This window comes from Felis catus, chromosome B2 (genome assembly GCF_018350175.1).
Source record: "Felis catus isolate Fca126 chromosome B2, F.catus_Fca126_mat1.0, whole genome shotgun sequence".
Classification (NCBI taxonomy): domain Eukaryota; kingdom Metazoa; phylum Chordata; class Mammalia; order Carnivora; family Felidae; genus Felis; species Felis catus.
In genome coordinates, this window is record NC_058372.1 from 7,603,753 (window position 1) to 7,625,927 (window position 22,175).

General features: G+C 46.4%; 1 protein-coding gene and 1 long non-coding RNA gene across 4 annotated transcripts in view; one reads left to right on the top strand and one right to left on the bottom strand.

Annotated features, from left to right (window-relative positions):
* LOC123385663 overlaps window positions 1-22,175 on the bottom strand; it is a 509,548-nt gene that overhangs the window by 427,511 nt on the left and 59,862 nt on the right. The window lies entirely within an intron of this gene.
* LOC111560411 lies at window positions 7,911-18,674 on the top strand. 2 transcript variants are annotated; one of them, XR_002742165.2, is made up of 3 exons: window positions 7,911-10,094; window positions 10,353-16,526; window positions 17,257-18,674. It is a non-coding gene; the product is annotated as an uncharacterized LOC111560411 (long non-coding RNA). The 2 variants fall into 2 exon arrangements; XR_006598607.1 differs by having other exon boundaries at window positions 7,911-9,870; window positions 9,968-10,094; window positions 10,353-18,674.

The window sequence follows — 22,175 nt, forward strand, 5'->3', positions numbered from 1 at the left end:
GAGTTGTGAACTTTGGCTCATCCAAGAAAAGGATTTCCTTTTTCCTTAAGTACAGAAACAAAAAGCCTAACACATAACGAGAACCCACTGGTAGATCAATCTTGGCTCTTCTAAATGAAAATGATAGAATTCAAAAGTCTTTATAAAAATTTTTCAACAAGTCAAAGGTCATTTTATTTTATAATAGAGGTCTGATGGTATGTGAGGTTGATCCAAGCAACGATCAATTTTTAAAGTCGAGTACACTTTTTTTTTTAAGACTACATTGCTTTTAAAGGAGACAAAAAAAAAAAAAAAAAAAAAAAACTTTCCAGACTTCTGCGAGTTATAGCAGTTTCCTTTTTACTAGGGTTATCTTGAAGTAGATATGTGTTCAGAGTTTTGGGTTTTTTTTCTTTTTTTGTTTTTTTGTTTTTTTGTTTTTTAATAGAACACTTGTGTAAAATCATCATTACCAAGCCAGAAGGCTCTTCTCTCAAGGAGACCATTGTCTCCGAAGCTTAAGTATCTCAATGGGACAAACTCCACCCAGAGAAGCTGAGGCACAGGAAGGGGTGCGGGGGGATGGGTGGGGAGCAGGCCCAAAGAAGCCCTGGGGGAAGGATATTTTCTCACAGTCTTACTTTACAATTGCTCCCCACATAGTCCTCAAACAGCCAACCAACCTTCAGTCAGTTGTATTGTTTTTAAATTCTCTACCAACCACGAACCCTCTTACTGCCTGAATTTGGAACTGAACACACCATTCTTGAACACATTATATGGAATATAATCATTACCAACACCTCCATGAAGTCTTCCCGATTGCTATCCTACCCCACCCAGCTTACTACTGGAGCACTCGTTGAGAACTGCATTCTGCGTTTCTTTTTCTATCTCTTAGAGGCTAGAGTCCTTAAGGTCATGGACTCTGAGAGGACTTTCCCACTATTACCAAACACCTTACAGGGTGCCTCAAACACAACAACCAGTCTTCAAAGAGCCAACAGTTCAAGGAAAATCCACCGAGCATCTGTTATTGGCCAGGCCCTGCCCCAGGCCCTGGGGTTAGAGCAGTGAATACAATACACGAAATTGCCAGCCTGCATCAGGCTTCCATTCAAGTCACATTTGCACAGATGCACATTAAAGAACGAGCATCCTTTTGATAGCTTAGAAATTTACTCAATAAAACTGAAAAGAAAGCATGTGTATGGATGGCCTGCCTGTACAGAATTCCTTCAAATCGTCCAAGTCCAAGCCTGACTTCAGTTAAAATTTAGAGGCCTGGAATTACCAGTTGACTCATGAATTTCCCTTGGTCAATCTCAAAGGCATGAGAGAGACAAGGCTCTTACATTTGCAGTAACGCTACTAAGCCCACAAACTAACATATCCCTTGAATGCAGCCACAATTATCTTCCACAACTGAAAACCGTGTTGGGTAGGTGTGCTCGAGGGGGACCAATCCCTCACAACCACTCAATACTAACAACAAATATGCGTACAATGTCACCTTTCAACTTCTTTCGTGTTACACGGGGTCTCCCTTGAACCCTCGAAGAGTGCACGAAGCAGGTAGTTCAGAGCTTCTGTCTCTTCTTTACAGCTGTTTAAGTGGAGGTTCAAGGAGATTAGGTCACTTGTCTAGTTTCACACAGCTGGTAAACTGCAAAGTCAGACCTCAAACCAGAACTACAGGCTCCAGCATCGTTATGCTCTAACATTACAGCATGTAAAAAAAAAAAAAAAAAAAAAAAAAAAAGGCAAGTACAGCTGAAAACGGCATTGGAAATATACAAAAGACCCCCAACTCAACAGGATTCCCTTGCCAACACTGCCTACACACACACACACACACACACACACACTCACTCACTCTAGAGACCCATAGGCAAATCCACCTGTTACTAGTGATGAAGAGTGCTCTCTGCAGCAGTTAGATATTAAGCCTTCCTGACAATTTACTCCTAAGTAGTTTATGTAATTACCTCACTCATTTCTGGATCACTGAAGATGCTCTCTCCATCTTACTAACTATATGGTCAAACATACCCCATCTGTAATCTCCCAGAGGATCAGGGCACACACATTCCCCATTCATCCCAGCCTCAGTACATCTCCTGACAAGCAAGCAAGAGTGATCGGCAAACACCAAATGAATGAATGATACTCATACATGAGCAACTGTGAAAATGAGTTCAAGAGCTTTGGTTAATTTTTCTGTTTCTTTCCCATCTCCCATTAATTAATTTTGAGCCACTTAAAGGCAGAGATGCTGTGTCTTCCGCTATAAATCATGTACAGAACCCCAGATGGTGTCACACTCATGTGGCAAGTCTGTTGCATCAATATTTGCTCATTGATTTGTTGCTCAAATACCACTACTGAGTCATGTTTGTCTGGCAAATCATGCCATTGTAATAATTAGTATCTGAGGTGGGAAAGTGCCTTTTGATTAAAAAATTGGGGGTGAACACAAAGGAGTGACAGTGATAGTAGTCTACCTGGAAGGATGATGGACACAAATATATCCTAGCCAGAAAAGAAAAATTCACGTAGGTAAAATCTGAATGTAACACCACTCTTACTGTTCCCTCCCCCCCACACACACACACACATACCAAGGAAGTATGCCCGATAACATAAGTATTCTAGACACCTCTGGGAGCCTGAGGAATCACTTTCTCTTTACCTGCAATGCAGAAACATCAACCATTGCTTCAGGAAATGAAGAAAACTCATGCGCAAGTCTACAATCACCACATCTTATATTCTGGCCCAAAGCACGCGAGCTAAACACGCTATGTTGAATGGGATGTTTTAATAAATGGAGTTTCTTATTCACTGAAAATTAGCTAGCCTTCTGATGGGGAAGGGGGGACCCGCGAGAGCAGGAACAGTACAGATGATCCAAGTCCCTCCCCCATCGGGTAGAAGGACACCTATCACTGACATCTTTAGGAGATGCATTCATTAGCCCATGTTTCCATGTAAGGAACATAATTTTTCTTTGATAGAATTTAAGTAGTTCATGATGCTTTTCAATCAGAATTTTTAATGGAGGCAACTGTGAGGATGTGGTCCTAGAATACGGGGCCAAATATCAACAGAAAACCAGATATGCCTGGGAAGAGACACTTAAAAAAAAAAAAAATCCTCGATTTTACGATTTCTAGATTTCTCTTAACAGATGTTCAAAGAGCACATGTTGATTAAAGAGGTGGAATTCGTGGGGCACCTGGGTGGCTCAGTCAGTTAAATGTCCAACTTGGGCTCAGGTCATGATCTCACGGCTTGGGGGTTCGAGTCCTGCGTCGGGCTCCGTGCTGACAGCCCAGAGCCTGGAGCCTGCTTCAGATTCCGTGTCTGCCTCTTTCTCTGCCCCCCGTCCCCCAGCTCATGCTCTCTCCTTCTCAAAAATAAACATAAAAAAAATTTTTTAAAGGTGGAATCCCTGAGTTCTGGTTATCTGAGGTTTAACTTTAGCTCCATTGAGAAAAATAATTCGATATTATGAGCTCAAGCAGATTGCCGCCAAAGGCAATGATATTGTTAATGCTTAATTGAAAACTCTTCTGAATTATTAATAGCATCATTTCTGCCTTCGGATAAATATTTATTTCAATTGGAGCTTGTCCAATAGAAGATTTTATTGCAATGACAAAGTAGTACACCCTTAAAAGGCACAACAGGTTCACGTTATTTCATACAATAGATGTAGTGCTGAAAACTAGTGTTTATCAAGTCCATTTTATAAATCCATCACCAATAAAATGCTCTACGTGAATTCGTCTCAAAGAGTCCCAAAATAATCAGACCACAGTATCAACTACCCCTTAAATTGTATTTCATTTGTACTTCTCAATCTTTGAATATTTACTTTTCCAAAGGAAAAGCACTTAACAGGCTATCTTTTCCAAAAATATCTTTTAAAACACACCATCAAAAATCACACAAGAGCGCCTATGTGGCTCAGTCGGTTCACATCTGACTTCGAAGCTCAGGTCATAATCTTCATGGCTCGTGGGTTCGAGCCCAGGGTCCGGCTCTGTGCTGACAGCTCAGATCCTGGAGCCTGCTTCAGATTCTGTGTTTCCCTGTCCCTTTCTCTCTGTCACTCTCTCTCTCCCTCTCCCCACTCATGGTCTCTCTCTCAAAAATAAACATTAAAAAAAAAAAAAAGGACACAAACAGTCAGCAGTCTCCATCCTCATGGAGTCTACTTTCCCAGCAGGCAACACCAACTAAATGTATATGAAGCCAAAGGGATACACGGACAATGTGGTTACAGTGACATGAGCAAAGGAGAAAATAGACGATGAGGTCACAGGGGCAGCAGGAACGAGTAGGGAGACCACACAGAGACTTTCAGGCTGCATGTGGTGGATGTTGTTGTCTACCGTCCAAAAAATCCCGCCAGCACCAAAACACTTAACTCCTCTAACTCCTGGAAAGGCTCCTTGCCAATGGGCCCCAGTTAAGTCCTTCTCCAGGAGCAGACTGACAAGGGAAACTGCCCCACAAGAATTTCAAACCCCTGCTCAGGTATATCCAGCCACGTATAGACTAAGGAGAGCAAGAATGGGTCTGAAAGGCCATTGCGACTTCAAAGATCACTGTAACATCAGGTGTCTGCTCCTACAACTGCATCCAAACTCCATCTCTTGCTCTACACAATCCTACTTCCCTCACCCCTCATAGGGGTTATTTCCTAGAGCCTTCCTCAAACCTCTGAGTCCACATCCTGGGGAACCCAACCAACAGCTTCAGGGTGTGTGTGTGTGTGGGTACACGTACACGCCCTTCCTTTCAGTGAAATGAGAAGTCTTCAGAGGTTTAAGCAGAGGATAGATAATCTGACTAGTGTTCTGGAAGGACCGTGCTACCTGCTCTGTGGAGAGCAGACCATCACGGGAGTAGACTACACAGGAAGTGTGGTAGCAGTAGAGACAGCAAGAAGGACGCATAAACTGGACGCAACTCACAAAGACATAGCTTAAGGGCTTTATGCTGGCTTAAAAGACCAGCTTTCAAGTAGAAAATAGGAGATCGGGGCAATTCCAATCCTCCTAAATCCATGTGTCTAGACATCAAGGCCCTCTCCATGCAGTAATTCCTGTAGCCCCCAATTTTCATAGTCAGTGCTGCTGGACTTGAACACATACTTCAACTTTTATCAAGTAGTCAAACAGCATCCAAGATGCAGTGGGTTTTTTTTTTATTTTGAGAGAGAGAGCGTGCGCATGTGCTCAGACAAGGGGCAGAGAGAAAGGGAAAGAGGATCCCAATAGGATCTGCACTGCCCACACACAGCCTGATGCAGGGCTTGATCCCATGAACCATGAGATTACACCTGAACTGAAACCAAGAGTCGGACACTTAACTGAGCCACCCAGGCGCCCCCAAGATGTAGTTTAAAAGTATTCAAGAAACACTAATGACACAAACTCACAACTGGTCTCCCCACAGAACTCTTCCCCTTCTGTTCACAATCCCAACAGTGATGGCTACCCAATCATTTCAGCTACCAAGAGGAGAGCCCCACGCCTCCCCTGCTACCACTCCCTACAAACACGGCACCATAAGAATTAACAAGTCCCACCAATTTCATGTCCACATCCTTCTGACACCTTTCTCTTCACGAGTTTGCTCGGGGTCCCCGCCTTAACTCAGGCCTTCATCCGATTTGCCAACAGCCACCCAAGTGGATACCCTAGCCGGGCTCTCCTACCCTTTCTCAATCCCTCTCATCCTCCATACCAGCGGGAGACCATTTACTAGCCGACACCCCTCATAGGTAACATCAACTCTAGGTCAAGCTCTGACCTTGGCTCTGCTTTCCAGCCTTTCCAACTGCCACACCACCCCCCCCCCCCCACCTTAGAGCTTGCTGATACTGGATGACCAACCATAGCGATCCACCTATCCCATGGTATTTAAGACCCAGACCACCCCTCTTTCTAGACTGGATCTTCAAGAATGAGGTACAGTTAATTCCAAGAGAATATGTTCCCAACAGTGCCCCCTAGAATGGAGTATACTCCCACAGCCCTGATCACACTGAACTAAAAGCATCTATTTCTACATCCACCACTATGGGACACTAAGCTCCTTGAGGGCAGAGACCATTTCATGCATGTCTTTGAGTTCCAAAAGGCAGCCCAGTGCCCAGTAAATGACAGACAAGGGGGGAGGTGGGGTGCAGGGGAAAAGCTGGACTTAACTTTTACCACTTATTATTTACATAAAGGTGGATGAACATTAAAAATAAACACTCACAGTGGCACACACACAAAAAAGAGCACATTTATGCACAACATAATGGCATTTTAAAACACAACCTTCAGCAGATGCCAGAAGTATTCCAGCTGCAAATATTTAGAATATCCTAGTCTCGGCAAACTGTCTTCCTTCTAGCGAAGGACATAAAATGCATCAGGAACTAGTGCTTACGGGTCTCTTCTCCCAGAATGCAACACAAGCAAACCCCAGAAAATGAGTGAAAGTGAAAAGTCTCACAGATATTTATTCTGGGACTTCATGTACGGTGGGGGCATACAAAGGAAAAGGCTACAAAATTATTTCCTGGATTTTTTTTCCTCCAAAGTTGTGGGTCTATTTTCCTTCCTATGTCATTCCCAGAGTTAGAATACTTAAAATAGAATTGGTGGTGAATGTGGGTATAAAAAAGGGAGTTCCAGTCAAAATGTAAGTATTAATCCAAAGGAAGTTCCGGTGTTAATAATCCCTCACCACTAGTAGTAAGCCTTGCCATGAAATTTCTAATGATTTTAATCACATATTATTTATGCCAAAAGTACGGAGAGAACAAAAAGGGAGGGGGCGGGGAGAGAAATCGAAAAAGACAAAGCGACAAAGCTTTGGTCAAGTCCACGTGTGCCAGTCTAGCCGTGAAGTCATGTGGTTTCTGCTGGGCTCGTCCACAAGGGCATGTCCTCACAAACCTCCTAGGGGCTCGGGGCAGGACCACAAGTACGATGGTGGAGTCAGCAGACACAGCACTGATTCCACAGGAAGAAAACCACCAAGGGCAGAAGGAGCCCAACTTCTGGGCGACCCGGTAGTTAGAGGAAAGCCTTTTTTAAACTCGGTGGAAAGGCTCACATACAGCAGGCACCAGTGTCATTACCAAAGCCACCGGGCCTGTCTGCCAAGCTGGGTGGATGTGGCCTCTTGACCAGGTTTTATTCTTGGCCCCTGCCGTCCACTTGTCCCTCTGCTATTCCTGCAACTCAATAACCAGCAGATGCTTGCTTTGTGGGCTCCAGCCTCTCCACCGTCCGTCTCCTCGTTGGTTCTGGCATCTACTTCAAATGGTAGAGCATCTGTGAAATGGCCCAAAGTACTCCAAGATTCTGCTTCAGGGTTAAGAATTTGTGTCTGCATTGCCAAGACTCTTAGGAGTTTTCCAATCAAATACACAACCAGCCTGACCCTGACAATCACGAAGTACTTTTCGTTACGGTCTTCTCTCGGCAAATACCTGTCGCTGCTCAAACACCCGAGGGGGAAGAGAATTGGGAGCTCGCTTTTCGTCCTCTCCGGACTTGCCCATTTCTCCCCCTTCTCTTGTACCATTACTACGTGTTAACTCCCAAATGCCTCTCTAGGCCAGACCTCCGTGCCCAAATCCCGACCCAGAAATCCAAGAACCTAATGGGCGTTCCGACTACCGACGGCTTAAAACAGAATTCCTCTTCCTCTTGCCAACCCACTTCATCATCTCCCGGTTTCTCCCGCCTCCGGCTTGGGAGGCAACCTTGACTTTCCCCTTCAGTCTCCCGTCGAGTCCCAAAGCTATCCTGCCTGAGCCGCGCTCAATTGGCCAAGGAGAGCCACGCCTCCGTCAGATGTCCGCAGGCTTCCCGAGGGGCCCTCCCTCCGCGCCGCAGCCAGCAAGGCTCATGTGGGTGCGTACCCACGGCGTGCACTTAGCAAATGTCCTTTTTCCTCCTTCACGTCGCCCTCCGGGCCACGGCCCACGGCCCAATTTCGGAAGCACCAGGAGTGTCGAAGCGGACCTATGTCCTTCCGTCTTCGGGAGGAAGAAACGAACTGCCTTCGTGGAGCCCAGGTCAGCTCCTCCGAGGCGAACGCTTAAAAGCGGCTCGCGTTTTCCAACAGTGGCATCTCTGAGGAAAACTCAAGAAATCAAACAGATCTCCTCAAACTCCAGAGGAACCCAATGAGTCCGTTAAACAGTGACAAGGTACAAAGCCAGACTAACCCGGGTGGAGACTTCCAGAAGAAAGTTTTGGCAAAAAGAGTACAAAACAAAGTCACAAACGGGCCGAGGCCGGCCGAGCGAGCCCCTGCCATGGGGCCCCGCACATCTGCTCCACACTGGGATTTTTTCAGCCTGCCCTCCACCTACTGAGATGTGGCTCGGGTGGAGGGGCGTTCTGAGGGTACGCGCCCTCAACTCCGGACTTTCGACTCCAAGCAGAATTTTCAAAGAATAAAACGTCTAAGTCCAAAGAGCAGGCTCCCCTCGACTTGGTTAGAAGCCTAGCCCCCGGTCGATGGCTATGCGCCAAGGAGGGCCTTTTCCCTCCCACCTGTGGGGAGCAGAGTCCCCACTTCCAGGGCTGACACCACACAGGAGTGTTCACCAACCCAGGGTACCACCCGGCAACCCAGAAGCCGGTCGCAGAAGCGGCTTTCTCCAGTGAAATTCTTCTTTCCCGGGGGTTGATGACTCCAACTCTAAAGACTCCTGCCTCCCCCTTCCCAGCCCCCCGCCTTGCATCCCACTCGCATTTTCCTGAGGCTCACTGACTGTAGGAAAACAAGTATCGCATTATGCTGGACTCCCTGGAATGAGATCAGTTCTAGTTTCAAATTCCTTGCCGAACAAGCCCAAGGCCACAGACCCGGTACAAATCCCAGCTGCTCGGCGGGGCAGAAGGCCTGAGCGAGCTCAAGAAAGCACGACTGAAGTCGTGACCGGCAAACGCATCCTAAACCTGGACCGGCTTCCTCCCAGGTCTGGTCCACAGCGCGGGGCACGAACACGTCCGTAAAGGACCCGGTCTCGGCTCCTCCCCCCCGAGGCAGCACGGCCAAGGCGCGGCTGCGGTGCGGCGCTGGGCTGCGATTTTCTCCAACTGGCACCATCTGTGCGTGCCCTGCCAGACGTGCTGACAGAGCAGGCTGCGTAGACCATTACTAATCTACCGGGGTCGGCGGGGTCAGGCCTGCAACATGAGGCCTATGGATTTCAAAGGCCGGCCTTCCCCCCACGCCAGCTCATCAATCTAGGCTGAAAAGCAGCCACATTTTTATCCTCCTTTTAAATTTCAAAGAAAAAATTCTCATCTTCGAGTTTAGCGTGGGGGGATCGCTTGCACGTCATCGGTGTCCGGAGACCAGCTGAGTGGTACATCTGCGGGGCTGGAGGCTCAGCCGTTGATCCTCTGCCAAAATTGGGTGACCAGGCCGGGGGGATGACTTTCCTCGCATACACAAAGCCTTCAGAGCGGCGGCGTAGAGGAAGGCCAACAGGGAGCGAGATTCAAACTCTACTGCTGCCAGGCACCGCCCCTAAGGGGAGTCTGCAGAAGAACAGTAAATGCCAAAGACCATCCTATCAGGACGGTACCGTGGGAGCCCAGGCAGTACAATTCGGGCTGGTGAATGAAAACACAGCCTCACCCCCCATCCATCTCAGAATTCACCCAGGAGGCCCGCAACTGCCAGCAGCTGCCGATCAAGTGTTTACTGAACGCCTACTGTGCGCCAAGAGCTATGGAATAAGCAAGTCTCGTGCTCAGCTCTACACTGGCCAAGGGCCCCGTGGAAACAGGAAGTCAGTCCCACCTTCAAAAGGCCATTGGGTGGCAACGGCATGATTCCAGGTGTACTACGGTAACTAAAAAATCTTAGGTTGTTCCATAAATGCAACTTTTGGTGTGTCAAGACCAACTACTGTCATCATTTCTTGACAGATGGTATGTTATTCTAGATCTTCAAGTTAAACGATGACTCAATCTGCCAACAGTCCACCAATCACCACAAAACTAAGACATCACTGCAAACTCCAAAGAAACCAGATCTTTATTTACAATGATTAAAGGCTTAAGGAAATTAAGGTAAGTGACCTCATCTTCTTACTTTTGCTTACATATCAGTTTCTTCACTGAACAGTTTAAATTGGGCTAAAAAGGTCATAATAAAGAGGAACTTGTGGGGCTAAAATAAAATGAATAATCCCTCTAACCCAGGTCCTTTCCCTCACAGAACTGTGAGCTTGTTGAGAAGCGGGCAGGGAGGGTCACGGGATCTACCATGGTCACTTCAGCATGATCTGAAGCAGGTGGCAGGAGTCTGTGAGTAATTTCTTCTTGCAGTTTTTCCGGACTCCGGGCAACTACAAGCGAAGGCTGGCCCAGCTACCAGCACACCCCCCGCCCCCAGGCTGCTCCCCTCACAAGGGTGCCTCAGCATGACCTAAGAAGCAGTCACCCCATCCCTTAGCCTTAATCTGTTCCAGATCAAGGAAGCACTGCTATCATAACAACGGACCCGCACGCAGCCCTTCGACTCCTCTGGATATGCTACAACGTGCTAAGCACACGAAACCGATGGAAGCATTTCGAATGAGAGGCTTCACCTCTATCGTGACTTTACGAACCCATCCTGGGACGTGCTGGCACTGAAGATTTCATTCTCTCTGTAAAATGAACACCTTCACGTTCCAAGATGACCTGTTTTGGTCTTTGAGAAACAGTCAGATTTTACGAGCCCTAACTCAACACTAGGCTTCGGGTGTAAAGCTTTCTGCTGTCTTTCCCCCACCTCTAGAGCCCTATATTATGTTTTAGAGGCTGGGATTGTTCTAGACACCAGCAGCTCCTTTTTTAAACAAAGGCTGCCAAACATTTATCTCCCTCTCTGTCTGCTTCTGCTGGGGCAAAAGATAAGCATCTAGACAGAGACTTGCATCGTGTTTTACCTGTAACTCATCTAAACCACCAACTGACAAACACAGGTTCTGCCTCTGAGCACCAGGGAAGCTTGGGCATAGAAATAGCTGCACGGACCTGTGCCTCCAACATCACTGCCAGCACAGAGGCGGCGAGTGCAACGATCAGAAGGCAGGAGGCCTAGATGGTGGAATGGGAAACCCTCGACAAGTCTCAAAATATCAAGCCAAGCTAGAAGGTGGCAAAGATATGGCCACAGAACTCACAGTAAAGACCTAAACGGCCACATTATAAGTAGAGATCGGAACAAATCCATGTATCTCCAGCAGCCCAAGCATCCCCCAGAAAAACAGCCAGCATAGATGTGGTCAGACTCTCTTCCACTGTAAGCAACTTATGAGCCTATCAAGGCATCTACACTCTCTTTTGCCTCTTCGAGTTCTAAAAATTTAATCATACTTCACTAGCCTATTGCTGAGAGGTAGGATGTTTGTTTTTTATCAACTATTGCTAAGCATGAATATTAACGGGTAAACTTTAACTCTGCATTGATAGGATTATACTGGCTTGTAAAGGGCAGGAGGACCCTCACTTCTGAAGAAATAACAGAAGGACAAAAGGAACCAAGTTCATTTTATTCTGTCTTCCATGATCAATTAGATGTTAGGCAGTTTAAGATTCTAATGGAAGATTCTTGCAGGGTCCTCAGAAGCCCTGCCCAACAGGAGACCCCCACCATATACCAGGCACTGAGTAGGGACCAGGGGTATCAAGATATGACCTCTGCCCCCCCCCCCCAGCATCCTAGGACAAATGGGAATCAAATGCTCTTAAGTCCTTAGGGCTACAGTTTTTCTTAAGAGACTTGCTGGCATGCGATATTGACACAACAGCCAGCCTTCTACAGGTTCAGAGAGGGAGGAAAAAAACACAATAGCCAGGGTTAGAACACGGAGAAATATTTTGGTTTCTGATAAAATGCTGGCATAATATTAAAACCAGTTACGAGTGATCAAAGGAACCTACACTAAACACTGTGGTCACTCTGCCTTCATGTGCCATTAGCATTTGCCCAAGAGCCACCTCTGTGACAAATCAAAATGGCTTGCCCCAGGCTCTGCTTACAGGAGCCACTGTCTGATTTTGCGAACAGGTTACATTATGGGGTCTTTTTTTTTTTTTTTTAAACATTTAATGTACCTCATACAACACCTTCTCTACAATGGTTTTGGGAGATCACTCCCTAATCCCCAATTCTTCCTCAAGGAAACCAGTTAAGAATCCTTAAGAGAATTAACTTAGACAACTAATTACCGCCCCCCCAACCCACACACAAAAAAAACCCCTCCTACTGCAAGGTGGGGAAATGGATCACCAGAAGGCAACAACAATGATCACCAGGAGGTGTGGAAGACAAACAGAAACAAAAAGGAGGACTCCTTTCTGTTCTGGGGAGTTGCAAGCAAAATGCCCACCTGTAGGAGTAAAAGCTTTCCTCTCCAAGCTCCAAGTTTTAACACACAATCCAGAAACCAACAGAACACCACTGGCCCAAATCCAAAGTTATTCTAATGGGGCTGATTCACATAGTTGACCTTGCATTTGATGGCAGTATCACCACACGTAGAAAGAAATACAAGTTATTTAAGGTGTCGAGGTATAGTCTCTACCCATAAATATTTTAGTATTTTTTCCAGATGCCCCATCTATTTTCCCAACAGTGTGCACAGTTCACTAAACAAGGCCATAAATAAAGACTGACTTTTTAAAGAAGGCTTAGTATTATAGGCTATTTTTAGACCTTTATTGATCATTCCAGAACGTGCCATCTCTCCATGTATATTGTGGAGTAAACACTGTATTTTCTGCTTCATAGGATTCTTTTAAATATCAACTTTTAAAGTCACAGAATTGCAGCATCCTAGAGTTTCAGAAAAGCTTAAGGGCCAACTAGTTTATCTCGCCTGTCATTAATGAAACGAGAACTTAGGAAGTCATGTGACGTGCCCAATGGCGTGCCTTTGGAAACCCATCAGGTTATACCAGCCAAGCTGAAATACAGTGACTAACCCCTTATGTGGGCAAAAATTTACCTTTTTTTAGCTACTCTGTACAGAAGTTATAAATAACCAAAGATTTCTTTTTAAATATATCTGTATTAATACATTTCAAAATAAATCTATTGCAATCATTTAATGGGTTGCTTAAATATAATGTTTTCATAACCACCTTTCAAAGCATAAGCACATGTTGAAACTCACTGGACCACCCAAGTCAAAAATCTACTTATGCTATTTAATGTTTATTTGGTTTGTTTCTAAATGTGTATTTAAGTGGCAAAGTCATAAAAGGAAGAATTAATGATAATCGATACCAGACCTGCACCCATGGAGTGCTTCTTGAGTTTACGGTATTTAGTCAAGTCAGCCAAGGGGGAACAAAAAACTATTCTAAAGTGAGAAAACTCTGTATAATACTTTAAAAGCAAGTCCCCAACCATATGCTGTATTCTTAAAGCACAATTATCCCGAGACCAAAACACAATCCTCTGAAAGACACTGACGGAAAGGAAAATGTAGACCTCTCAGAAGTGTGTGGAGGTAACAAACGAGATTTAATGCCAAAAAAGAGTAGGCTTTTTGCCCATTCAGATACCTTCAAAACTGTCATTATAACTTTAGATTCTAAAATGAACTACCAGCTTTAAAAAGACCGAGCAACAAAGGATCCATCTACTTACCTAAATATGCAGATGGCTCATACGCCTAAGGAATGCTCGAAATTTACCCAAAACTCACAACACGGCTTCTCATAGTAACAGTCATCAAAGCGATTAGGTTTCCAGACCAGCCTACAGAGGCATTTCTAATTCCGTCTGTACCTGAGGTAATAAATGCTAGTCATTTGTAGAACCCAGAAAGCAAAGAGTAGCTAAGGGGTCAAGGCAAGTGACAAAGAGAAGGGCTTTGTAGGGACCGAGAGAAAAGCCTGCTTTCATTTACTCTTCTCCTAGTACTTAACATCTGGCTACATTAAGGAGCAATCAGCAGGCTGACTTGGGCTCCTCTCCCTCCTGTTCCCAGCTCTCTGCCTTCCTGGCCTCTTTAACACCAGCCCTCCAGGGGAAGAAGAACCAGAGGTCAAAGTGTAGCAATTGCCGCCTGCCCATACTTCTAATAGGCAATAAAGCCAAAAGAGCAACCAGTACCTGAGACCAAGGGAGCAGAGAAGAAAATGAGGAACCCCAGAGGCAGCAGGAGAAAAGCCAATACCGGAAAATCAACAAGACCAACAGTTAAGCTAAAAGGCCTGTGGCAGCCCAAACAGAGTAGGGTATTCCTGGGAAAAGGGCTTTGAGAAATTTGGCACACGGCGGGGGGGGGGGGAAGCAACTAAAGCAAACTCTGGTTGGCCCCTTGAGAAGTTAGGAAATGGAGTAGTTCTTCTCTAAGAAGGGGCCAGGGCACAAAATCAGGAGGAGATGTGAATGAGGCTAGCTGAACTCCAGCACACGTCCCGTGACGGGTGATCGTTTAACTATTCGGATCCCTAAATCCAGTGAATTATCCTGATCCGTTCTGTACTGTGTACCGAAATAAGAGGGTGAGCCATCACCACGACTGGAAAAACTCCAAATCCTGACAGCCTAGGGCTTGATTGCAGTCCTGGCCTAAAATCGAGGAAGTTCCCTGAAGTAATTCACACCGTGTAATTGCCAGATTTAAATTTAGTAGCTTATCAGTAAAATCCATTGCACAAAAGCTGCCAGCCAATAAGGGAAGAGATGTTAGAAGCTTGCAGGGCAAAGCCATTTCTTGAGACAAGTTCTAACCCAGAGAAAGCACCAAGGGAATCCTCTGGAGACACGGGCAGTGCCCCTTCTTGATCTCAGAGCATGTCAAAGCAAGTGTTCTTAAAACGGAAGTATACCCACCTGAAAACTACATCCTGGCTCTTCAAGAATGTATGGTGTCTATGCTAATGCCCTTCACGGGGCTGAAATTCGGCTCCGCATGGGGCTGCCTGCCTCCACACGGGGACCACAGGGCCCCAAGAGGAAAAGACAAGTAGAGGAGAAGGGCACACAGGGTGCAGCAGAAGGCACTATCCCAGGGGATCGGGACATCCTCAGGCACCCAGTTCTGAGACCACACGAGTGGCCATTCGCCACATGTCGTGGAACCGGGCTCGGGCCGTAGACTGACAAGAGGGGTCCATGCCACTGGGGCACTGAAATCCACATATGTACAACCATCACGCGGTCCTGTGGCTTCAACAAATCTCAAGATCATGACAGGAGCCGTGTGACGTTCAGGGAAGGGCGCTGGGCTGAATCTGCAGACCTAGATTTCGGGAGCGACCTTGCTGGCTTAGCTCAGGGAAAGGGACAAATCGTTTCCTCTCTGGGACTCAATGTCCTCATCTGTAAAATACAGAGCAGATGCGCTCTGTTAGCACAGAATTCCGACTGACATGGGAACTGACACTCAAAGCCATTTGGATGCCCCCACCCCACACACACACATGTGGCACAGGGAGCCTCCACGACTGCCCAGCGAGCACATTCACAAGGTTCTAGCAAGATTCAGTACAGTGCAATCAGCAACGAGCCTACTTAGGCACTCTGAGGGTACCAGCAAGATCTCACCAGAACAAACAGACGGCACACGAAAGCACATGGAGGGAAGAGCCACTGGCTGGTGTTCCTCGAGGTCAAGAACCGGGTCTCCCTCCAAGGGCACTACTAAGTATCCCCATAGCATCGCCGCTGTGCATGGCAATCACCGGGCAGTTCAGATTTCTCCCTCCTCTAAACTCAGTCCTCAGGCAGAGGACTCCCAGCAAGGTGACTTCCTCCCCCCTGGCAAGTTGCTTAACAGAGTGACAGCAACGCTGTTCATCAGCGGTGGAGGGGTGTGTGTGAGAAGAGCATCTTCCTAAACAGGCTCCCAGTAGCTTTGGGGCAGGAATAAGTCCACCTCCCTATTAGGAAGGACGTTTCACAAGGTGACTCAATGCCCATTACGCAAAAGAAACATCAGTCCGCACAGAGCCGGAGGTGCGGCCCGCTCTGGTGTTCCAGGGCCACCACCTCCCGAGTGGGTGACCCCGTCCCGGAACGCCCTCCCCAAAGGAGCTCCTAGCGCTGCCGCCCCTCCTCCTCGCCTGTGTCCTACTCTGCCAAAGCCCAGATTTGAACTTCCCACTCAGGAAGGCACAGATGTGACAGCTCTTCCTCCCCTTTCCACCCTGCTGAGGTTTGCTTCCACGTGTAACTCGTGTTAGGATTCATTCCCTGGATACGGGACCTCCAACAGTGTGAGGTGGAGACAGAAGAGCCAGTGCAGGTTGTTTTTTGTTTTTGTGTTTTTGTTTTGCCAAGCCCTAAACCTATACAATCTGATGCAAATTAAACTAGTCCTTTCGGGTCCAAAGGGGCCGTTGGCCAAGTTAACGGCACAGCCCCCCGCAATCAGGGCACAGAGAGACGCACGCTCCGGGAGAGGGTGCCCAGGCTTTGTCAAAACAGAAAACGCACTCAGTGGAAAATTGAACTCGATCTGGAGAACCACTCGGTCCTGCTAAAGAACTATTACGGTAAGACCCGCACACCACCGCCACCCTCCTCACGCCCTTTATTTTCTAAACCCGCAGACACTTCCCCACTCACGTCCGCCAACCTATTATCCTCTCCCAGCTTCAAAAGCTAACTGCCCCAAAGCTACATTTTCTCCATGAAGCCAGTTCCTAATAGCATTCCCTAGGAGTGCACGGCTTCCAAAACTTGAAAGGAGCCAAGAAATCTCAGGCCTCTGAGATTTAACAACTTTGTGTGGTAGGCTTGCATCGCCTGCTCTCTTTAACTCAAACCGTAATCCCCCTTTAAAATCTGGACAGCAACAGGGAAAGAAAAAAGGATTATAGAAATGATAAAACCTAGGGTGCTGATACGTGAAATCCTGGATCCACTTCTCGATTCATTCACAGACTCTCTGGAAAACATTAGGAGAGGCATGTTGTATCTGTTTCTCCCTTTATGAGGTAGCTTTTTATTAAGCCGTGTTGACATGGTATCATAGAATACTCACAAGTCTTTCTAAGCAAATTAGGAGCACGGAGGCTCCCTCAAACTGAATCATGATGTACATCTGCCTTTATTGTCTAGTATCTTTTATAGGTCTCAGGGATCTGCCCAATACCCTACTGACAACAGAAATCCAATTCTTAAAAAGACATTTTCATGTACAAAGAGGCCATCAAATTATCACCCGTAATTCACTTAAGTCAACATCTGGCGCCATGACTGTGACTCTTTCTTTATCCTCAGATACAATGCACACCATAGACCGCAAGAGGAAGGACCACAAGCCTGGCAACAGGAAAATTCCTGGAGGCTCGTGACAAACACCAATGGCCCTGGGGTGGATTTAGACGTGGAATGGATACTTGGAATCCTAGAAACAAAGAGGGAGAATCTGGGAAATTCGGTTTCCTGAGTGTTAGCATCTCACAGGCCATTAATGGGAAATGGCTTCACTTCACTCACATCAGAGCCACGGATTTTTGGTTTTTGGGTTTTTGTTTTTTTTTTTTTTTGTAACCCTTTTCCCATCTCTAATGTAGGATCTAGTGCAGATGCTACAATTTGGGGCCAACTTTTGGTTAGTAAAGCTGTAGGCCAAGTTATTTTCTTCGTTCTCCAGTTCAACTATGGTTTAGGCAAGCCCCACCCTGACACCCTGCAAACCTGTGACCCCAACTATAAACAGGGAGGGCTAAGATCTACTCTTTTACTCACTGACCTCTCCTCCTCCCTGCTCTGGGCTGTCCATACTCTTCCTGCAAACAACCGGTAGACAGTCCCCCCACCCACCCACCCCCCGCCATGACTGGCCATGACTCCTCCTCTAATTCTGGCTCCTGTGTGATTTTTCCCAAGGGACCTCCTCACGGCACAGCTTCTCTGATGTAGATCTGACCCCAGCTCTGGCCCAGCCTCTTCCACCCACTGCTGGACTCCCATTACCAGACGACAGCCTTGTAGGGATCCTCTAACAAGATGGATCAAGACCATCTGCCATTTGCAGTGTTCCCTTCACTCTTAGAGAACTCCCATGCTCCTGCCAAACTAAACAGAGAATATGTGAGCTGCCCGGCTGGGAGCCCCTTCTCCTGTTGTGCCTCACAGTTCCTTCCGCCCCAGCCCAGACAAGCACAGGGGTAGTTAGGCACGTCAGCCTGAGCAGACATTCCACCAGGAAATCCAACACCAGCTTTTGCATTCTTGCAGGCACCCCCCATCTCTATGGGTGAGTCTTTCAGAATTTTCCCCGTCACCTCTGATATAAAGCTGATGAGCCTTTCTCCTCACTTCCCCAGTGTTCTGCGCAGGCTAGAAAAGAAAGGGGGTGATAACTGCTGGCAAGAGGGAAATTTTGTTTTCTCTTAGTAAGCTCTTTGGGGAGCTGTCTGGCCTCAGATAGACATGGCTCTCATCAGATCACACGGTCTTCAGGTATTTTAGCTCAACGTGAGCCAGAAGCACCTATTATAAGACAGCAGAGAAGTCTGACAATAATTACCAACAAGTTAATAGTACAGAATCACCCAACTACCCACCGACTTTTTAATTTTGTAATATTTACTTACTTTGAGAGAGACACAAAAAGCATGAGCAGGGGAGAGAGTGAGAGCAGAATCTGAAGCAGGCTCCAGACTGAGCTGTGAGCATAGAGCCAGATACAGAGCTCGAACCCACAAACTTCAAGATCATGACCTGAGTCCAAGTTACACACTTAACCGACTGAGCCACCCAGGTGCCCCCATTTAAAAATAGAAGCAGTAATACGAACTCTTGGAAAAAAAAAAAGTCTTACGCACGTGAGAAGATCCAATCTCAGTGAGGCACAAAACTCAATATATCCCTTAATTCTTAATTGTTACTAACCTTGATCAAATCCTTAGAATCTTTATTTGGTAAAAGGCAAAAGATTTATGCGATTTGAAGAGAAACCAGAGCATTAGAATCTTTATTTGGAACCTGTCCATTTAACTTTTGCAGACAGATTTATGTTTGACCTACTCCTTCAAGTTCATTTCTGTTGATTCCTTTAGGTTTCTAGTCGGGACAGTGTAAAATTTTCCTCTGTTATCCAATAAAGTCTCATTCTTAACATTTCTGTTTAAAGAGATTACTTCAATGGCATTTATTGTTGTGAACTACGAAACTCAAAGCCACCAGAGTAAAACAAATGTTTAAAGATAAAATAAAATTCACACTGAGCTTCATTCTAAGAGAACATGCGCATGTATGCACACGCGCGCGTGCACACACACACACACGCGAGCAGGGGAAGGGCAGAGAGAGAATCCCAAGCAGGCTTTGCACTCTCAGCACAGAGCCCGAGTGGGGCTCATTCTCACAAACCAGGAGATCACAACCTGAGACAAAAATCAAGAATCAGATGCTTAACGGACTGAGCCACACCCAGGGGTCCCTTTAATGTGAACTTTAAAAGAATGACCCCATTTCAGTTTTATTTAGCTATTTAGCCTGTTCTGAAGTATTTTAGACCCAAGTTTATGTTGATCTCAAAATACATTAAAATAGTAATCTATCTTTTAGCTTTCAAATTTCCAAAACCTATCCATAAATTATCTCACATTGCCTTTAGAGCAATCCCACGTAGTAAGGCAAGTGTTTTTTATCTGCCTTTTATAGATGTGAACTTTAAGGGGCACCTGGGTGGCTGTCTATTGAGCGTCCTACTTTGGCTTAGGTCATGACCTCGCAGTCCGTGAGTTCAAGCCCCGCATCGGGCTCTGTACTGACAGCTGGGAGCCTGAAGCCCTGCTTCGGATTCTGTGTCTCCCTCTCTCTGCCCCTTCCCCACTCATGCTCTGTCTCTCAAAAAAGAATAGATGTTAAAAAAATTTTTTTACAATGTGAATTTTAAGATACCAAAGGATTTTTAAAAAGTTATAAGGAAAGGATCCAATCAGTGTTGCTGAATGAGAAATGAAATACGGAACTTTTCCTGTATCTCAAGATCCTACAGAAAATGAAAGAATGTGCTTAATTGAGAGAATTATCATCTATGTGGAAGTTGAAGGAATTTGGTGTCCTATTGAACTTCTAGATTCCAAAACAAGCCCCTTCGTGTTAACTGCCACCTGGATCAGACAATCTACCCCTTAGTTTCCCACAATTCCGTAATATGGAATTTTTAGATCCGCAAATTATTTCTTTGAATCTCTTAACTGTTTTGAAGGATGACATTTTGGAGCTAACATTTGCACTACCCAGAATTTTCTAGATAATACATGATCACATTTTTTTAAGAGATAATAATGTGAGGCATAAGGAAAGTAAACCTCTTAGAGGTTAAATGATTGGCCAATGATCATACCACCAGTAAGCTCCGCTCTTGGGCCTCAGGCCTGGGTCTTCTCACTTAAAACCCTACACATTTTTTCAACATTCCAGATGGACCAGTTGTCCCACGGCACCGAGAACACGGTCTTGGATGGCTGTTAGTTAATTCATCTTACAACTTGCAAAGTTCTCACACATGCTTTATTTCTCTCATTTGATTCTCCCAGCAGCCCCACAGTGAAAGTTAGAGGTGATGTCTATTTTAAAGATGAGGGAATCAAAGATTAAAAGAGGTTGTTTGTCAAACGTCTTCCCGCTAGAAAATGGCAGACAGCACCTGCAGGGAGTCTTCTGGTGTCTACTATAGTAAATATTCCCTCCCTATGGGCCCCACCAATATCCCCTTCCCCACCCTCACCGCCCCCCCCCTCCAGGAGCCAACAGATTTCTCACTCTTTGCAGTCTGATTTCTCACCCTATGGTGTAAGTAAAGAAATCAAGAGGCAGGAAGATGAACAAGTTAGAATAGGTCTTGACCCCTAAGAGTGCACGAACCTGACAACTGAACATCACCACCCTTTCCTGCTAGCTGCCCACAGACCACGAGAGATGGGAGGTGGAGAAAAGGACAACAGGATCCTGCCTCAACACAAAATGAGGCACCACGGGGTAGGGGAGGGTGTGCGGCAGGGAAGCCGCTGGAACACTAGATCCAATGGAATTCCGCATCTCTGAACACACAACAAGTTAAGCAAGTGGCCGGCAGCAAGAGGACGGCTGAAGCCACGACACAGGGTAGGCTGCCAGAGAAGCGCTCAGGCTTCGAAGATCTCAAAGACGGCCCTCCCACACAGCCACAGGTACAATGCCGAGATCCTAGCGCTGTCCCCAGGCAGGGGATGAAGCAATGCCAAGTTGAGGGACAGGGCTTTGTTGGCAGCAAAAATCAACACACAGACACCGCGCGGCCACAGCAGCCTTGACCTCAAAGGTACTCCCAAAGCTACTGCTGGCAGCCAGCATCCATGAATCAGGTGTACTGTTCCGTTTCTAAAGGAAAAAGGATCCCGTTCATCTACTCCTCAGCTTCGTTCTGTGTGGCTTCCACCTAAAGCAAAGCCAAGGCAGGTCCGAACTCTAGCTGGTGCAGGGGACGCCCCTCGCCCTCCTGAGAAGATGACATCCAACGAGACCCTCTGGGCCCGCTCCACCGAGCCTTCGCCGAGCCCCTCCTGGGGTCTCCTTTGTCACCTGCCCCAATTCCTTCCTAGAAACGTGATCAGAAGAGAAGGGAAATGTTACGCAAACGTATGTTCTCGGAGCGTCAAGGCCGTGAGTTACACCCTTAGAGCCATTATGTGAAATAGAATCTGGCATTACCTCTGTTGTGATCTTTAAGGGAGGAAGTTCACATCGATAAAAGAACGTCTTGGGGCACCTGGGTGGCTCAGTCGGTTAAGCGTCCGACTTCGGCTCAGGTCATGATCTCACGGTCTGTGAGTTCGAGCCCCGCATGGGGCTCTGTCCTGACAGCTCAGAGCCTGGAGCCTGCTTCGGATTCTGGGTCTCCCTCTCTCTCTGACCCTCCCCCATTCATGTTCTGTCTCTGTCTCAAAAATAAACATTAAAAAAAATTTAAAAAAGAACATCTTACACTCAAAAAGCAAACCTGGAACAAAGACTTGACTCCTGTTAGCCACGAAGCACTTAGCTTTGTGACCAACAGTTGGCCATTCTTTTTACAATTCACTAATCACAAGGCGCTGGGCCCAACGCAGCCATATAACCATTTCTCCCATGAAGAGGACGAAGCCCCACAAGGAAAATAACTTGCCAAGAGAGGAGAAAAGGAGTATTCAAGCACCAGACCT